Source organism: Pipra filicauda, unplaced genomic scaffold, assembly GCF_003945595.2.
Source record: "Pipra filicauda isolate LSUMZ 115617 unplaced genomic scaffold, ASM394559v2 scaffold5_size6683894_pilon, whole genome shotgun sequence".
Classification (NCBI taxonomy): Eukaryota; Metazoa; Chordata; class Aves; order Passeriformes; family Pipridae; genus Pipra; species Pipra filicauda.
Genome location: NW_024104754.1, coordinates 1,940,723 through 1,956,741, shown reverse-complemented (window position 1 = coordinate 1,956,741; position 16,019 = coordinate 1,940,723).

Genomic DNA, 16,019 nt, shown 5'->3' with positions numbered 1-16,019 from the left:
TCAAAATTCTCTGTGGTTTTGGGGGGGTTGAGGGTGGTGGTGGTGGTTTTCTTAGTAGGAATGAGTTGAATATAGTTCCTTTTCATACTTAAAGGGTCCAACTCTATCAGATTTCAAGCACAGCTGAGACAAGACAGCCTGTAAAATTGTAAGCAGTCTTCATTCCTTATTGACATCTTTCTTGAAAAATGGTAACCTTTAACCTTGCAACATTATTTCTCTGGGGGCTAATTAAATGAAAAGTCTGCTTTGGTCAATGGTAATTATAGCTGCAGACCTCATGGTAACCTTTAGTTTGTATATTCTGCCTTGTACACAATGCCAATTAAATGGTTGACTGTCGTTCCTTGGGTTCATCTAAAATTACATTATCTTAGAAGATAAAATACTGATGATGTAATTTATATTATGTCTCTTAAAACTGCAGTACCCAACCAAGATTTATTTCTTCCAAGTCAAGAAAGGTTAAAAGAAAAAAAATATCTAAAACTTAATTTGTAAAATACGTTTAAAATAGAGGAAACCCAGGTTTAAGACATAGGGTAGTTTGGGGTTTTTTCCTTCTCTTCATAGATGGATTGTTTGGATTAGAGTGTTGGGGTTTTTTTCTGTTGTTAAAGGGGGCTTGGTGGGTTTGGTTTGTTTGTCTTTAACTTCCTGCTATTTATCTCTTTTTCTCTGTCTCCTGTGTTTATCTCTTCCCCTGTTGCTCGTGCTAAGCTGAATCTCTCTGAGGTTCAGAAAAGCACTGACCTTTCAAATACTCAGGATAAACAGTGTCTCAGGCCATATAATGTCCCTCTATCTTGTCATCAGTGTTGTCAAATATATTAACATTTTAAGAAAAACTTATTTGCAAATTTGTGCCAGAGACAAATTGAAGAACTTGCTTATGCAAAGAAATTGCTAAAGAGTAACCCAAGGCATCACCTTACAAAGCATCAATTTACTGACTTCTACCTTTCCAGGTAGGAAAGCCTAGAAAATTTGTATCTGTTTTGCTCTTCTCTCTTAGTTTTACAGCAGTGAAGTAGTGGGGGTTGATAACAGATTTCTTCCAACCATTTCTAATAGCACTTTTTCCAGATGTTTCTAATAGGAAAACAAAGTGAGGACCACAGTTTTTCTAACAGCTTCACTTGACAGTGATTAGAGTACCAGTTTCAAATTTCTCATTGAAAGTATTTGTTCTTTACTATTTAATAACAATTCTTCAAAGATAAAGCAGATTTGAGTTTGTGGTTAATTTTATTAGGCTCTGCTCAACTGTTAGAGACTTTAATACCATTAGATTTCTACTCCATTCCCCACTATGCACAGAGAAATACAGTACTTTACAAAAAAAAACAACTTGTAAATCAAGACAGGAGTCAGAGCAAAGGGAGCGTCACTGCAGAGCACGGTCCTTTTCTCAGTGTCTCATCACAAACTTCAAACATATTTGCCAGTCTCATATGGATTTTCTGTTACTTTCAGTTAAACTTGTTTCTGCTGGCCTAACATTTTAAAAAAAAATCCTTTCCACATACCTGTCCAGTAATGCCCTTTGCCTAGTTGTTCTTCTGTTACTGTTTCAAATCAGGATAATTACACAGCATGACTTCTGTCAGCCTAGATCAGCTTCCATCCAGAATACCTTTTTTGATACTCTTTTACCTCCACTCATTATTATAATTTTAAGAATTTTAAAGTCTTTTAAGTAGCACAATATCACACAAGTTAATGAAAGTTATGGTGACAATCAAAATCAGTGTAAAACATCAAAAATATTTTAAAAGCAGGTATTTGACCATACAACACTTTTAGCCAAATGTAAGCATGATGATGAACATGAAGACATCTTTTCCACTGAAAAAAAGCACCTCATTGTTTTAAATTCAAGGTTATGGTTTCTTCTTAACACTCATCCTCCCCCAAACCCATGTTCAATGCTTCAGCACCTTTATCATTAACACAGAACACAGTACTATCAAGTGAATCTCCAAAATTTCCTGAAGTGCTGAGATGAAAACACACTATATATACTGGTTTTTTAGTTCAACTATCTGAGGGAAAGACCAGACACTCGCTCACAGTGGATGTATAGAGTAGTTCATCACTAAATAATAGAAGGGCATTTTCTATTCACTTTTACTCTACTACAGTCCATCAATTTTTATTGATTTCATCTCTTTGCTAACGGAACTTGAAAATTACAATGAAAAGATTCTGCTAACAGATTCTTTGCTTTGCTACACGCTGTTTTGACCAATAAAATATTGGGCAAACAAAGGCAACTACAGCACTTTTTAAAGACAGACTTTTGTTTTCCATCATATGGTGTTTTTCAAACACTTGCCAAGCTCGACTGTGAAAGATACAGTCATATTTACAGAAGTGCTATAAGTATCAAAGATACAGCCTTTCCACTGTACTACTACTTGACCCTCATCATTAACCACCATATCCTACTGGTGCCAATGTTCTCCAGAATTTGATGGTTTTTAATTTTACAATCCTTTGTAGCTTGCAATACATCATTGTATGGCACATTCATAATGGCAAAGCACTTCTCACCCCAGTTATGTTAATCATCAGTATATTTAGTCCTGATCACACATATATACGCAATTAAAATAAATCATGCCTTTCAACTTCCAACATAAGACAAATTATCATTAAATCAACTGCATTTATATTTCATATGTATATTTCAGTGGAACTATCATGAGTAAATATGCAAACCAGAGTAATCTCTTCTTCATAATCACATTAGTTTTAAAGGTATTTGAGCAAATGATTTCCCATATATTTACACAGATATTCCCAAGGGCTTGGTACTAATCTCCTAACACTGCTCAGAAAAGCTGACATCAAATGACGTAATTTCCCAGAGAGCAACACCACTTGTACGACCACAGCAATAAGGATCACCATAAGCCATGTGATCAATAGGAAGCCCCAGCTGAGAGCAGACCAACAAGCACTGTCACCACAGAAGGGGCTGGGATAGGGGCAGGAGTCCCCACAGCCTCTGCGGTGACCACCACATTCACTCCCTCTCTTCAGCACAACTCTGTCAAGCACAGGATAAAGATTCTCAGATTCAACCCATGCAACAGGAACTGGAGCATGCATTATGCTGATTTAGAAACAGGCATTTTAGCACAAACACAGGAACACCACAGAGTGAAAAGGCATGTTGTACTGGAGTGGTCAATGAGCCCCTGAACCACCATGGCAGTGACAGAGAGGTCACCGCTTTGGAAGTCCTCATGGATTCTGGTTTCTTCCCAGTCCTTTAAAGAGTTTATAGGTTTATTAGGAGGTTCCCCTCCCATTCTCTTCATTAAAATTATCTTATCATCATCAACATACTTTTCTATAAAAAAGGTTTACTCGTTAAAATACAGAATAAGAAAGTGCTTTGATGTCACTAAGAGTGGATACACAGAAAAATTACATCGGCATCACTAAAATGGAAAGTATATTTCCTCAAAAATATGATGGCCAAAATTTTTACTCCTTCATTCAAATAAAAATATCATAGCATACATTAAGAGATAGAAAACGGAGATCTTAATAGAAGAACCCACTAAAAACTTTTGAAGAAAATACACTCTCAATCAAAGAAAAAAAGGAAGGAAGCGCTAATGGCGATATTTACTGCATTTTTTTTCTCCATTTCTCCACCTTTCTTTCCCTTGGCAGCAACTCTATAAAGAGTGGAGAAAACTTGGAAATATTTTATATCACTTCATGTCTGGATAAATCCAATTGTCTTTTACGAAAAGTGAAATGCACATGCATCAACTGGCTGACATCACTGCAACTATGACAAAGTGACTACTTCTCTGCATTAACACCAGAGCAGGACCTCCAGAGATACTTTAGAGCCTGTCCTATCGTGTGGGACTTGACCACAAGGTTCTCGAGATACAAATCTTGAAGATTTCTAAGCACACATTAGTTGACAAGAGGTAAAACATCACATTTTGGTTATTACTAAAACAGTATGTTGTTCCATGAGCCACTGGAAACGTGATGCCTGGTTTCCTACAGACATGTCCCAGATTTTTTAACCCACTTATCTCCAAGCACTCTGTTCAGCCAGACAAGTGACATATGGGTCATGATGTTTTCACAGCTACATGTGTGCCGGCTGCCCGGCCGGTGCAGGATGTGTGTGCTCATTGACCAGCTGGCTGATGCCCAGCAGAGGCGACTGGGAGCCAAGATGTAGCTGTCTTTTCTCAGCAGGGAGCATTAATGAGGCTGTTCTCTTTCATCCAGCTGCTGGATTTTGTTAAATTTGTAGGAACTCAGACATATTTGAGACATCTCATTTGCATGATAAATTTCTTGAGCCAATAAGTTCAAGAGTTGTGGTGGACTAAAAAGGAAGAAAGAGAAACACACAGTGTCTGACAGACACCACAATGCAAACATACATGTTTCTTTGCTGTTGCAAACCTGGCTGCATATAAACCACCAGGGTTCACCACACACCTCTAGCTAATTTTAACTTTTTTTTTTCCTCTTGTATAATTTTTGCTTTCATTAGTCTCTCAAATGCTACCCATTCTCACTAATGTTGCCCTACTAGTCTTCCATGTCTTGAAACACTTCTTCCCCTGCTTAGAAGGTATTTCTAAGTCCAGTTAAACCAGGCTTTAGAAGTAAGTAGCAATGAGACAGTAGAAATACTTTTAAAATATACAGTTAACCGAGGTGTAGTAATATACATCACATTTAAATGTTTTAAATAGAAGGATTTATACATATATAAAATTTATATGTATTTTCAAGCAAGGTAGAGAGAAATACCTGTTAATCATGCCACTGTTCAATAACAAATCCTGCATCTACTTGTGTGTTTGTTATCCTACCACACTGACCATTCATATGGCTACAGCTCTTTAGCACTACAGTATTACCTGCACTGAACAGCACTAACACAGAACAACCTTGTGCCCAGCTACCAAGTGTTCTGGGGGAAGAGTTGTCAGCATTTCAAGTTCTCTCCACATGACACAGGACAGCCTCAGCACAGTCTGCCAATACTGGAATCTCCTTTCTAGCCCTCATCTGCCAAGGTGCAGTTTATACATACTTTTGGAAATAAACACCCTAGATTTTAAGCCCATCATATAAACCTACAGAAAATACAATCTCGGTTTCATACCTACTACACAGTAGGTGTTTCAATAACATAAAATGTTTCTCATATTTTCAGCAAATGCAGTCAAGCATAAATTTCCAGGATTGTACAAATAATGTACTCTCTAAAGCTAATAAGAAGCAAAACAAGGGCTGACATACAAAAAATTATTTTGTTATTCAAATGTATAGTGTAACTGAATGCAACTGCTAGACTGTTTCTAACAACCTGGACAACTGCAATAAAACTAAAAGTGCAGTTTTATAAAAAATCTGTATGAAGATACATGTGAGATGTCACAGCAATGGCATATTTTCTTGATAGTATTTATAGGAATATTATGATCAAGCCACTTTAAAAAGATGGCAGAATGTCTAGATGATTTTTTTTAAATTACTAGGTCCAAACTCTCTTCAGAACAGGTGCTACTCTTATATCCCCACTGTATAAAAGACTCGATTCTCTCACCTCAGAGGAGGAAGAGAGTACTCAGCCATTAATTCTATAATGTACACAGTACCTCCTGGACTGGGGTTATGACAGTTCCATGAAAACATAGGCTTGGCTACCAGCAAAAACCCATTCAGTTATTAAGAACAGGACAGTGAGCAAAAGAAAACAATGTTATGCTGCTGAATAAATCCATACTTTTTCAGACCTTGAGTGCAGTTCAGACTAGTCCAATTATTTCATTAAGTGAAAGGTTCAGAGGAGACAGCACGGGAGAACAGAGGTATGGGTCAGCTGGGCAGGTTATGACTGATCAGCCTGGGAAAGTGATGGTCACAGTAGCAAGTGGCAAAAAGATGGAAAGGAGTAAGGAGTGGGTAAAAAATGCTCTTCATGGCCTCTTCTGATATTGGATATAGGCTCCAACAAATGAAGTCATCAGAAGCCAGTTCAGAAACAACATGCACAGCATTTCCTCACACAGCTGACCAAACTGTGGCAATCAAAATCAAGCCATGCCATGGAGACATTTAAATAGAGCTGGGGTCATGTGGAGGAGCAATACATGCTTGGAAGGGAGCCTGCCTCATGTTGTTAGACAGAAAACATTAATCTCAGGAAATCATCCTGGGCCGAAAAAGTTGGAGGAGGGAAAGCTATTGAGAAGAAGAGGGGAGGTGTGGGGAAGAGGCAGTGCCTCTTCATTCAACTGTCTGCCTATGAGTTACAGATACTGTTGGCCCAGACAGGATGAGTTTTCCTAGGCTCATACTCCCAAGCCAGCTTGAAGCACAGCTGTAAACCTGCTACTGATGCTTTCTGACTCAGGTCCTACCCTGTTGCTTTTGCTGAAGTAGTCAGAAATTGCCTCGAACAGAAAATGTTGCCCTAAAATGGCTACCAAGGCCTGTCCTAGCAGAATTCTCTGTGCCTGCAAAAAGTTATGGCCACAGGGGGAAAAAAAAAAAAAAAAAACACAACAGAAAACAACTACCAAACCAATTCCAAATAAAGACCAGCAAATTAATAACATTTTCCAAGGACCATATCAGGTCGATGTGCTGTCAGCTAAAATGGGCTACCCAACCTTCAAAAGATAGTTCACCATTTCAATTATCAGAAAATCATAATGATACAACAGCACACTCAGACATCATCTATTAACCAATCCATCCAGATTTTATGCTTTTCTGCTGCTAAATTAGAGCAACTCTGCCATAGTCTTGGAAAATGTAAAATAGAGTAAATCAGGGAAGCAGTCCTAGCAACTTATTTCGAAGGCACAGAGGAAAAAAAAAAGTCCAGGAGGTATTACAGCATTTGCATTTGTAACCGATAAAACTGAAAGTGAAATACTCATGCTGCTCATAGTTGCATCAGCAGATCTCCTGCCCCAAAAATTTCCAGCCAAAAACCACCATAGCACCACTCAGCCCAACTCCCCTCTGTTCCAGCACTATCATTCACTACGCACAGAGACAGGCTCACATGGATTGGATTAGCAAGATAATTCTTTACAACTCAAATCACCAAAATAATTTTACTGGTTTACACAAGTTTTGTACAACCTTCCCTCCACGACCTGTTGCAGAAATAAAGTGCATCCTTCCAGCTGTAGATTGTTTTCTGTTATAAAATTTCACAGACAGTTTCTTTAGGCAAAATCATAAAACCATATTCAGCTTGTCACTACCCTAAACCCAGTGCCACTACCCTAAACCATGCTCTATATATGTTACATATACAGTCCTCACACTCGTGAGGCAAAAACGTTACCAGGCACAGCAGGAAGACCCAGAGAAAATACGAGCCAACAAATCTGTGTCCTAAACTCATAAATTGAAATGACTTAAGCCTTGACAACCTGTAGAGATCCTTTTGGGAAAGGCAGAGCATGCCAGGTGCGGTCAGTGCTTGCATGGGAGGAGCTCAGTTTTCTGTGCCACCATCTGGGCAAGGCCCACTTCTGCTGCACTGCATTCATTACTCCCTGTGTAATGACTATCACAGCAGCTGTGATGTCTGCACAAAATCCAGGCCAAAAAAAAAAGGGTTATTATTTCAGTAAGCCATTAGAATTTTATCAACTTTAAAGATGTATATGACTCTCAAAAATGTATCAGCTGTTAAATTCAAAACTCCTCCAGCAAGTTACAATGCCTGCTATGCAGCTGACATTTTTGGAACATAAAATAAAATTTCACACTGGAACATTTAATCTCCAGTGGAAGCAGATTACTGCTGTGTCTTCCAATAATAATTTCAGCTGACGCAGCATGATAGTCTTCATAGGAAATAAGATCTTGGCTTTGAAATAGAAACCAGTTGTGAACATTGCCTTTTGAATGCAGGAGGTTATTTAGCTCTTATCAAGACCGATAAGGAAGTTGTTTGTCTATAGGGAAACACAATACAGTAGGAGGTTGGATTTCAGACTCCACTGCAGGTAAAGTGCAAGTTTACATTTGCTGAGGAGAAAAAGAAAAGCTTTTTGGCTTATTTCTAAGTTCTCCTAAACCCACAAAAAGCATCTCTAATTCGTAAAGCATTTATAACACCATCAGTACTGCACACTAGCTATAAGATAAGAACTTGCATTTGCCTTTGCCAGTAACACACTACATCCTAAGCACACTCACAGGATGCTATTTGGTCTTGCAATTGTAGGAAGAAATGGTCCATGACTGCAAAATCCATTTCTGACAACTGGCTACAGCTGCATGGTATAAGCTGCTATGTGTTACGGAAACCAACCCTATCTTCCCCAGCTACTGGAACCAAACACTGCTGCTTTTTATGAAGTCAGTATTTCTTTTCCTTGTTTCTCCTCAAGCAACTAAGCCATAAGGTTGACAAACCTCAAATGCTAGTCTGAGGGCACATATACAGCTTGTGTTCAGAACAACTGAGAGAGGATACAAAAACAAACTGATTGTGCTACCATACTGCAAATGGACACACAGCAATATGCACTGTACCCAAAACTTTCAAATAAGAAAAGACATTTTCATGAGGCTGTTTCAAGAGGTTCAACACATCCACTAGCAATGATCAGAAGAGGACTGATAACAGTTCAGCAGCACTATAACAACCAACAGCCCATACTGTCAGAGACCTGTAAGCGATCTGTCCAGATATAAGGGTGGCACAGAAGTCCTGGATGCCTGCAAGTCTATTAGTGCTGTACTGTCTCCACCATCTGTCAATACTGAAAGTTTTCCTGAATTAGCTACAAGATTTGAAGAGAGAATTGCATACCCTCTGGATGGTATTAACATGATGTATACACAACTCCTATCCCTCCTGTTTCAAGTAGAGTAGTAAGTTCCCCATAAGCAAGGTGAATCACCTCATGTGGATCTTCCTCCTGCATTTCACTGTATCAGGAGTTGCTGGAGGAAAATCATAAAAGTGGCTTAAAACAGTTATTCCATCCCCCTCCAATATTCTCCTCAGTTATGTTCTTACATTAACAGAAGTGACATGCTAGAGATACATTTTAGCTATTGAAAAATGTGGATCTGACTCCCCATCTTAATCCACTCACAGAACATGAACTTAAAATCTGCATTCAGCTTTGGGGGCCCCAGCATAAAGGAGGATGTGGACCTTCTGTGACTCTGTGATTCTGCTAGAGAGAGTCCAGAGAAGGCCACAAAGATGATGACAGGGCAGGAGCACTCCTCCTATGAAGACAGGCTGAGAAAGTTAGGCTGTTCAGCCTGCAAAGAGAAGACTCCAAGGAGACATTATAGCACACTTCCAGCACTTAAAGAGGCCTACAACAAAGCTGGAGAGGGACTTTGAACAAGGGCATGTAGTGACAGGACAAGGGGCAATGGCTTTAAACTCGAAATAAACTAGGTTTAGATTAGATATTAGGAATAAATGCTTTACTGTGAGAGTGGTGAGGCACTGGAACAGGTTGCCCAAAGAAGCTGTGGCTGTCCCATCCCAGGAAGTGTTCAAGGCCAGGTGGAATGGGGCTTTGGTCTAGTGAAAGGTGACCCTGTCCATGGCAAGGGGGGTTGAAACTAGAGGATCTTTAAGGTCTTTTCCAACCCAAACCATTCTATGATTCTGTAATTTAAATTCTGTTTAAGGAACTTTTGCTTCTGGCAGCCATAGAAACTGATCCCACTTATTTCATGCATGAAATTTTGCTGAATATTGTTTTCTTGATGGGAGTCTGATCTTGTTTATGGGAAGTTTCTTCCATCTGAGCAGGTGCAATTACAGAGGATTGCTAGCAATACTTTTTAATTTATTCCTAATTAAACAATCTTATAGGCAAATATCAAAAAAATTCACATAGACTTAGAACCTACAAGCTCATCAAAAGCCTGAACATTCTCACATTTCTGTTCTCCTGTAAAAAGTTGCAGGCTCAGGAAAGGAAAAAAGGCAGAAGCAGTGATACAGGTACCACTCCTGCTCCCATTGCTCGAGGCTCAGGCACATACCCCAGCCAGACTGCTGCATGCAGACCCACTGCCACTGCAGCAGCCTCCTCTACCACTAAGTGCCTCCAAACTGGGGGCTGATGAGAAGTCGCAGAGATGTAGCATTTCCTGAACTACTGCTGTAGTAATAGTACCTAGCTATAAACACAGTATCTGAGTTCAGGTCTTTGGCAGGTGCAAGGCAGCACTTTATACCATATTCATAGTATATAAAGCATATCATGATATTTAAGAATTCAAAGTTATTACACACCTGATAAATGCACATAAACCACTCATTCTTTCCCATTTCTTAGTCAACAGAATATTCCAGGTTATACTTCAATGTAAATGCAGTCTTAACTATGAATCAAACACTTTCATCCTTTGTTGCGAGTATAACAGCAGTGGAGCATACAAAATCTACTTTCATTATGAAAGTATAAGATGAAATCCAGTACAGCACACCTTACAGGTAATTATATATTAATATTACATTAAAAAGCTTCAATATGCATCACAACAAAATGAGAAATAGAAAATACTTCACTACATTCAAGCAATTGTTTCAGGTTTATATACCAACAAGGACTAAATGTATTGCATAGTGCAAAGTGACAATGAAAAGTGTTTCTTATTCATATTTCTACACCCCAAAAGTTGAACCAGAGAATAATCACTTATGTCCATTTAGGTTCATTATGTCTAATAAACTGACTTATCAAGTTGATTAGACTGCAGACACACCCACAGAAAAAGTTACTTATGCAATCTCAGATGACTCTCTTTGCATACTCATTAGGTTATAAGTCTCTAATTACATTATTGAAGCATTTCTCCGAAACACTTCTTTATTTAGCATTTGAGCATTCGGAATTTATTTTTCTCCTCTAAGAATATAGGTGATGCCTCTGTCCATGTAAACTACTGAATCCAAGTTACAAAGGAAAATTTACATCTGGTATTTCCCAAACATGCTTCACTTTGCATTTAACATATGCTCTTTTAACATAACTTCTTCAGGTGTGAATTCCTAACTCTTAAAAAAAATTAAATTTCATTATACAAAACCAATACAAGTCATATTCAGAAAAATAATTTCCCTAAAATTTATGGATATAAATTTTCACCCTCAGACACAGATCAAACATCAGTCCAAAATATTAAAATTTGATCAAGTTATAAGCTTCTTAAAAGTGATATTTACAGAGAAATGCGAGACAACCTTAATTTCAAGGAATACAATCATCTCTATTAACTTTAAGTATATACACCACATAGAGTACTCCTATATTTTGCACACTCTGAAGGCTAGTACTGCAGTTCTCATGCTTCATGACCAAAAACATACACTCAAAATCAAAGCACATGACATAATGAACATTAATTAACATATGCCTGTATAATATTTGTTGCAAAGAACAAAGCATCTACAAAATTCTTTTCAGAGCTAAAAGGTTTGCTTGTTCCTGACCAGAAATACAGGTATGCTCGACTTTACTTTTTAAAACATAATGTAATTTTAATTTTTATTTATGGTACTTAAGATGCTTCATTGTTAAGAAATCATGTCCTATGATAATCACTATCTGTTTCAAGAAGTATATCTGCAAACAGAAAATTGTGCCTAGTCCACATTTCATGAAAGGTGATCTAGATTTTTCATAAGTGCCTTTTGTCACGTATTTCATTCTTATAATAATGACAGTATGACAATGTGTAGCACAAAGCTGAAGGCAAACACAAATTCTCTTGGGCCAGTGGTGAGAGAAAACAAATCATTCTCAGTCCTCCAAACACACCAAGGCTAATATAGTGTTAACTAAAACATTTTAAGAGTCAAGTCAGCTTAGTCCTAAGAAACCCTCCAGAATACGTGTTGTTTTGCCTAAATTGAACTTTCCTGTTTCATTTCCACTTCATCCTACTATATTCAAGCTGAATGTGAAGCTTTAAAAACTCTCATATTGTAACACTTTCCCACTTGTAAATCTGTTCTTTGCAGAGCCATTCTGATGTGAGGACAAAGCTACCACTGAGGCAGCTACAAGTAACCAGTGTCACAAGGGAAAGAAAAAACCACCCTGAGGCTCTGTAAAAGCAGCCCAAGAATTTCTATTCATACGAGAAGTTGAACCAATGGCAAAATACTGTTTCCCTGAAATGTTAATTTACATAAAGAGTATTACAATTTAGACATGGATTTACAGTCTGAGTAATTGATGGGATGAACACAGACAGACTTCCTTGTACGGTGTGTCATGTCCAAAGAACATTTGTTTCACAGAACAGCATCCACCATGCCTAGGAAGCTGATTCATCATGATACACATGAGTCAGGTGCCCATTACAAAGGCATCATGAATCACTCCAGGGCTCTAGATCATATTCCGAATGCATACACAGCACAGGAAAAGTGTTCTTATACCATGAGCAAAGGAAGTACTTTCAGCATGCAGTCACTATTACATTTTTATTTTTAAAAAAAAAGCCAAAAATAAAGAAAAGAGAACCAAGGGAAAATGTCAAAGAAGCTCAGCAATTCTGACTCCTCCACATCAAAATAGTGCTGATAATATGACACTTCTCACTAAAAACAAAAGCAGTTCTCTACAAGATGTCTGGTTAGCTAATGAACCTAACTGTGCTGTCTCAGTGACCCCAGCCTTTGCTCAAATGAGACCACAGTCTCAGCAAAGAAGTGCCATGGACACTTTCCATTAGTCTCCAAAAGGCATACTAGAACACTTTCTGTTTCTATTGGATTCATTTAAATATAACAGCATCACTTCTTGGCTACATTAAGGTAAAAGAAATAGATATCAATATGCTATACCATACCATTAAAATGCAAAACTTAAAGCCTTATATCAAGTACTACCAAGTTTCATAATGCACATCCACAGAAAGGACTCCACATTTTCATATGTTATCCTATCCTAAGGTCCACACTGTCATATAGTTGTCCCATTAAAATATTTTGACAACACTAACCAGTCAGGAACTGAAAGAAATACTTCCAATTCTCCCAGTTAGATTACATAAATACAACAAACAAAACATTATCTTCAGTAAAAAAACAAGCTCTCATTTCATTCCAGGACACACTCCTGCTATCCGAAATTTCTACTGCATTCACCCAGCATAGCAAATTCTCATCTTGCACTGCTTTCCTAGCCTAAGTGCCTGACTATGGGACAAGATGGAGTCCTGGCACAGAGACAAAAGCCGAAGTGCAGAGGTTGTGCTTGGAGACTTCCTGAACATGCTAAAGGTAAAAACATAAAGGAAAAGCATAGCTCTTACTCACAGTGTTGCAGAACAGTAGCTGAGACCCGCAAATGACATTTTAATCTCTCTAGATTGTTTTCCCCTCTAAAACATGGAAGTCAGCTCAGGGGGTATCCCAAACAGTCTCCTCAGTAACTTCCCAAAGGTGATCCAGGACTTGGAGGTGTTACCACAGCAGGTAGGAATCAGCTGTGTTTAGACAGGTGTGACAACAGACTAGTGCTTCACAGGCTGTAGATGCACCTGGACCCCCACTGCAGCAGTGCTATGCAATGTAGAGCAACAAGAGTTCATGAAGAAGAGACGGAAGGCTGTTATCTTAAAAGAGAAAGAAGAAGTCTGACTCAGAAACTTAATAAAAACCACAGAGAACTTTGACTGTGGCTGAGATGTAAATCAGAAGAAAAAGCAGTTTAAAGAGAGGATTTCTCAAACTTATTTTGCTGCTGAAAAGCTGTTTGGCAGAAATGCTGCAATTAGTTCATGATAGTATTGTTACTCTCCTCATAGAATTGTTTTTAAAACTACATACTAATTACAGATCATCTTATGCCAAGGGCATCAGATTTCCTTACAGTGGGCCTGCTTCTCCTTCAAGACATTTTCACTTGAGCTTACCATGCCAGGAGATAGCAGCTGTCTCTCTGTAGAGCTGGCCAAAAGACTTTCTCCTTTCCAGAGTGGAAGGGGCAACTAGCAGGTGATAAGAGCCTCACAAGTTAATTAAGGATGTGCTTCCTCATCTAAATTGCAAAGGTGCAAGATGCAGCTTGTAGCAAGTCAAGTGTTCTGCAACCCAACTTTCAGAGAGCGGGCACCAGCCACCAGATGCCTCACGCAGCTTACTGACAGTAACAAGCTGCTCAGCAAGTAAGCTGCTGCTTTCTTCAAGCAGGGTCACACTTACAGAGAGCAGACACAAGTGAAGGGATATAGAAGACAGGGCTACCTGTAGACATCAGTCTGGCACTTTTCTCAATCCCGAACTTGCTGAATCATGGAAACTGCATTAAAAATAGAAGGTGAGGAACAAAAGTTGAGCTGCCCAGGATAAAAGAGGGTTTGATAGTTCCCCCAGGCTGGTCCCCAACAGTCTCCTTCTGTCATTACCCCTAATGCCTCTTTTAGATTCAATCACATCAGGTGCCTGCAAAAGTCTGTCTGTTGCATTGTGGAGGCTGCTTCTGAATGACTTAGTGTCCATAACAAAATGGTTCCTGATTCCCTCCATTAAGCTAAATACTCTCAATTGTACTGGAGAACATGGTGATATTGCAACTGATACCATTCTCAGCCTGAACAAACAAATGGTCAAGCACCAGAAAAAGGAAGCATCCACCAATTTAGCTTTTGGAGATTTAAGGCAAAGAAAAGGGAAGTGGCTTTTTTTCAGACCATACTAAATACTTGCCTAACTCAGCTGCAAAATGGACAATCACAGTTCATCTACCCAGATGGCCTCAGCCATAAAAACCATACTTATACCATGCAGGTTTCTCCCAGTAATCACTGTTGTTCAGCAGGATAAATCCTATGCTATCACTACCAAATGCAGCTATTGTTGACCTTTTAGTTATTGAAAGAAAAAAGAACCAAACAAAATCCACAAAACATAAAGAGGTGCTTCAAATTATCATAAATCAAAGGTCTTTCAGTTATGATTCAGAGTGTGGATATTGGAAAATACAATTAATGTTAACACTGAAGGTCAGAACAATGTGCTTGTGTTAGAAACACTTTCATTTTTAAGCAAGTACAGGTAAATAAGAATGCATTACATTAAACGTTAGATATCATAGTAAAGGGGTTGGAGCAAGTTCATACCATGTAGAGAGTTAGGAAGTACTTTTCTTCCTCTTTCCAAGTTACTTTCTCCCTCTATATCCAAAAGTAAACAGACATAAAAGCCAAATCTCACCCAGCCGATGGTCTATTGCTATTATTCCTACATCAGTTTCCACCTTAAGCCTCTGCAGCAGTTTTATTTCAGTCTCAAACTCTGTGTTGTTACTGGTAACCAATACTGTTCTTTTAATGATTAACTGAATAAATTAGCACCAGAGTCACAGCTGAACCCTGTGGAACAAGACACTATCACAATGGCTATATTTTAAATTATGAGAGTAAACATTTACTCACAGCTGAGGTGAACAATTGTTAAGAGATAAAAGTATATGTAGTCCTTTCCTTTTAAATAAAAATAAAATAAAATAAAAAAGAACAAAACCCAAAACTTAAAAAGCTTTAATCAGCTTTGCTACTTAAAAATCAGTCTTCCAGAGAAGAGGCAGCAAGAGATTAAAGCATATCTAAAAATCCATATAACAACTCGAAGGATACTAATCTGCTAATATACACTCCAGTGTCTTAAGGGCAGCTTATTGATACACACATTCATTGACATTGACTCTAAATAAGATTAGCCTGCATCAAAACAAGATTCCACCAAGCAGCTTTGGCAAACAGAATTAATACATCTGGCTACCTCTGATAAAATATTGCAAAAGAGAAAGAAAAATGGGCAATACAGCTTTACAAATCTCTTAAAGTAACTGTATTCATCAATAAGCTATGTACTGATGGCCTGTGCTTCCTTGTGTCTGTCCTGCACAATGCAACCACAGTCCCTCATTCTTAAGTGTCAGGATACAAAGCCTCCCTAAGAATACATGGATTGCATCTGCCAGTCATTCATG